The following is a 4,583-nucleotide window of genomic DNA, read 5'->3' on the forward strand; positions in this document are numbered from 1 at the left end:
CAAGATTGACTAGGAAGTAGTAAGAGCTCATTGTTCATAGATCGATGTGACTGTCCTCCAGGGACTTTGAACAGTGACAGTGAGAATCAGCCCCGGAGGCAAGGAGCGGGGTGTGGCCAGGAACAAGGGCCTGAGCTGAGCTAGGAGGTTTGTGCCTTAATTCTCCATTTATTTCTGTCATTGTGATAATAACTGTGTGCCAAAATACTCAGTAATACACAACCTTACCCTTTGGTAAAGTCTCATGATGATGACAGCTTGTTTCCAAGGAGCGAGTCTGATAACTAGGTGGGGAACTCTGTAACCCAACTGATATTGTCTCCAATCAAACCCTGAGGAACCAGTAGGGTTTCTGTAGGCCCTAACTGGCACTATAATCAGGGGTGCTGGCCTATAGTCAGTTCAAAAATTTCAGAGTTGAGCGAGGTAAAAGATGTGACCATGAGGTGGCAGTAGGACACAACCTATTTTATTTGGGTGGTGCTTTGATAGGTTTGCAAGGGGTTGAAGGGAAAGTCTCACAGCAGGAGACCTTCCAAGGGCAAATGTGCAGATGCCACCACCCAGAAGGGGAAAAGGGAAATGGAACTCCTGGGGTCGAGGGATACTGAAGAGGGGACTTACGTGTCTCAGCAGCATGTCAGAGAGTCTTGGAGTCAGAAATCTCTGAAAAATAACAGTGGCCTGGAGTCTTCATAGCCCTGTGGTTTATCTTAGCCATGGCTAGCAGATGTCTGGCTCAGTTGCACGAGGTATGCAAAGTGAGCAGGCTGTAAATGGCTAGAAATCTGCTTATTTGGGGTAAATTTAAAACAAGTCGATATGCAAAAATTTGAGTTTGGTGCCAGAGGGCTTTTGAGCTGATGGGTCCCAGCCTGCTCCTAAGAAACAAACAACAAAGGGCCAGTATACAGAGGCCATCTTTGGCTCATTTGTGTAACATGGCCCCAACATTGACACTGCAGACATGTGGCACCATCACTTCAGGTGTTGCCCACTCTGGGTTTGTTCTCCCAGGTACATGTGTGTCTCTGCAACCTGTAGTCTGAAGCCTTTACATTTCAGAAAAAAATATTATTAAAGTATAGTTTTAGCACGTTATGTTCCATTGCTTTCATTTTCCTCTTCAGGAAACTCTATCATGCATATGTTAGATCTTCTTTGCCTATCTGTTTTTCTATCACTTTCTTTCAAATCTTTTTAAAAAATCTTTCTTCTTTAAAAAAGCCTTCATTGGGGGGGGCAAGGGCAACATACATAACCTAAACATTTGTACCCCATAATACGTAGAAATTTTAAAAAAAGATACTAAAAAAAACCCCTTCAAAATACGTCCTCCATTTAATCTTCTGTTTATCGGAACATACTAATATTATCCATTGTCATTTTTTCTTGTGTTCCTTCTAGTTTAGACTTCATTTCTGAAATAACTTTTAATTTATTCAAATTCCTTCATGAGTTTTATAATCTCACTTTTAAAAATTCTTTTTCCAATCCAATCATATTCTGAATTTTTCTAATTCTTGTATATATGTTGATTTTTCATAGTCCCTTTCCTTTTCTTAATGGTTTTCTTCTGTTAAGGGTAAATCTTTCTGTCATGCTTTCATTGTCAATAAGGACATTACTGTAGTTCTTATTCTTTTTTTTAAAACAATGATTATGTTTGGGATTCAATTGAGCAATTTTAATTGCTCATTTTTAAGTGCAACAAGGTTTTCATTTTAGAAGGATGAATGGGAAGAATAGCTTTTCTAGCTTCAAAGTTTTAGAGTTTTCTTTTTTTTAAAAAAGCAGTACAAATATGACCTTTGACTCTTGAGACAGTCATCCTCCACTGCCCCACTCACTTTTGTCTGGACCTTCTTTCTTTTACCCTTATTGGGTAAAAGAAACAGAATCCAAATAGAACTGCCAAGTTCTATTTGGATTCTACTCCCAGCAGTTTCTCCTCAGCTTAGATTTTGTCCTGGAGCAAGCTGTTGATTGGCTGGTTTCAAGATCTTGCAAGGCTCCACTTCAGTATCTCCAGAACTTACTTTGGTTTCCTCGCATTCACTTACAAATTGAATGTGCACAACCTCTTCCCAGTTTGGGTGCTATTCTCAGATTGTACTTTCCATTTCCTACCTGTTGATGATTTGGGGGTTCTCCTATTCTCAGGAATATTAGACGCCCCCTATTGCCTTCCCCTTGCTTTCTGCTTCACAGATGCTAAATATGTATCAGTTTTGTGGGTATTGATGATTCATCCCCAAATTATTAGTATTTTGAGGGTGATAGGGTAGTACCTTGTCATTTAGCTTTAAAATTTTTTAAAAATTTTATTCAAATATGATTGAATACAATAAATTACACATATTTAAAGTGCATAATTAATAAATTTTGATATATGAGCCCATGAGATAATTGTCACAATAAAGACAGTGAATAGATCCATCACATTCAAAGATTTCTTTGTGCTTATATAGAATCTTTCTCTTCTGCTCCTCCCTGCCTCCTCTATCCCCAAGCAACTGCTGATATACTTTTGCCACTATGGTTCTTCTATAGTTCTTCTATATGGTTCTTTTATATAATGAAATCATACAGTAAGTACTTTTCTTACAGCTTCTTTCACTCAGCAAATTATTTTTAGATTCATCCATAGTTTATTCCTTTTTACTACTGAGCAGTATTCCATAGTAAGCATAAACCACTATTTGTTTTATCCATTCAACTTTTTTTTTTTCTTTTTTTGAGACAGAGTCTCACTCTGTTGCCCATGCTAGAGTGCCGTGGCATCAGCCTAGCTCATGGCAACCTCAAACTCCTAGGGTCAAGCAATCTTCCTGCCTCAGCCTCCCGAGTAGCTGAGACTACAGGCATGCACCACCATGCCCGGCCTATTTTTTCTATATTTTTAGTTGGCCAATTAATTTCTATTTTTAGTAGAGATGGGGTCTCGCTCTTGCTTAGGCTGGTTCCGAACTCCTGACCTTGAGCAATCCTCCTGCCCTGGCCTCCCAGAGTCCTAGGATTACATGTGTGAGCCACCGCGCCCGGCCGTGCTTCCAGTTTTTGACTAGTGCAAATGTATCTTCTGTATAGGAACACTTATGTACACCTCTTTTTATGGACATGTATTTCCTTTTCTCCTTGGTCAATACCGAGGAGCAGAATGGCTGGATCTTGTGATGGGTGTATGTTTAGCTTTTTAAGAACCTGTCAAACTGTTTTCCAAAGTGGTTGTATCACTTTATGTTCTCACCAGCAGCGTATGGGAATTCTAGTTCCTCTATATCCTCACCAACAGTTGTTATAGTCAGTCTTTTAAACTTCAGCCATTCTAATAGGTGTGTAGTAGTATGTTACTGTGGTTTTAATTTGGATTTCCCTAATGACTAATGATGTTGAGAATCTTTTCATGTACTTATTTACCATCCATTGAAATATTTTTCCATATAAAAAATTGGACTGTTTGTTTTCGTATCATTAAGTTTGAGGAGTTCTTGTTTTTTTTTTTTTTTTTTTTTTTTTAGACAGAGTCTGTCTCTGTTGCCCAGGCTAAAGTGCCATGGTGTCAGCCTAGCTCATAGCAACCTCAAACTCCTGGGCTCAGGCGATCCTCCTGCCTTAGCTTCCAAAGTAGCTGGGACTACAGGCATGTGCCACCATGCCCAGCTAATTTTTCTATATATATTTAGTTGGCCAAATAATTTCTATTTTTAGTAGAGACGGGGGTCTCGCTTTTGCTCAGGCTGGTTTCGAACTTCTGACCTTGAGCGATCCAGCCACCTCGGCCTCCCAGAGTGCTAGGATTATAGGCATGAGCCACCGCGCCCGGCCTGGGGAGTTCTTTATATATTCTGGTCCCAAGTCCTTTACCAGATATATGCTTTGCAAAGATTTTTCTCCCAAGTCTGTGGCTCATCTTTTCACGTTCTTAACAGTAACTTTTGAAGAACAGTTTTTAATTTTGATTTTTATGAAGTCAAATTTATCAATGTTATTTAATGTATTATGTTTTAAAGAAATATTTGCCTAAACCAAGGACACAAATATTTTCTCTTATGTTTTCTCCAGGAAGCTTTATAATGTTTGATTTTGCATTTGGGTCGATAAATCATTTTTAGTTAATTTTTGTGTAGGGCATGAAGTATAGATCAAATGCATTAAAATTTTTTTCTCCTGTTTTTACACATAAAGAAAATAAGTCATCTGTGGACTCCAGATCTCTTGTTAGAGTTCTTTCCACTACATAGCGGCAACACTCATAATTGTGTATATTCTACAATCTCTACCTTTGGAATGTTTGTTTTCAGTATATTTAAATAAGTTACATTTAGCTACAATTTCCCATTTTCTCTATGTATGGTGACTTTGGGGACTGCCTGTATATTATTATTACATAAATGTCCATAGAATATCTCTTTAGTAAGCAGTACCAAATTTAAATTCATAAAACTCAAGAAACTGGAACATATGATTCCCCCAGTACAATCTTGAATACAAAAAGTTAAAGTGGAAATCTTGCTCTGCTCCAAATATTAGGGGAAAATACTCAGTCCTTCACCATTAAATGTGTCAACTGTAGATGTTTT

This window comes from Microcebus murinus, chromosome 6 (assembly GCF_040939455.1).
Source record: "Microcebus murinus isolate Inina chromosome 6, M.murinus_Inina_mat1.0, whole genome shotgun sequence".
Lineage (NCBI taxonomy): Eukaryota > Metazoa > Chordata > Mammalia > Primates > Cheirogaleidae > Microcebus > Microcebus murinus.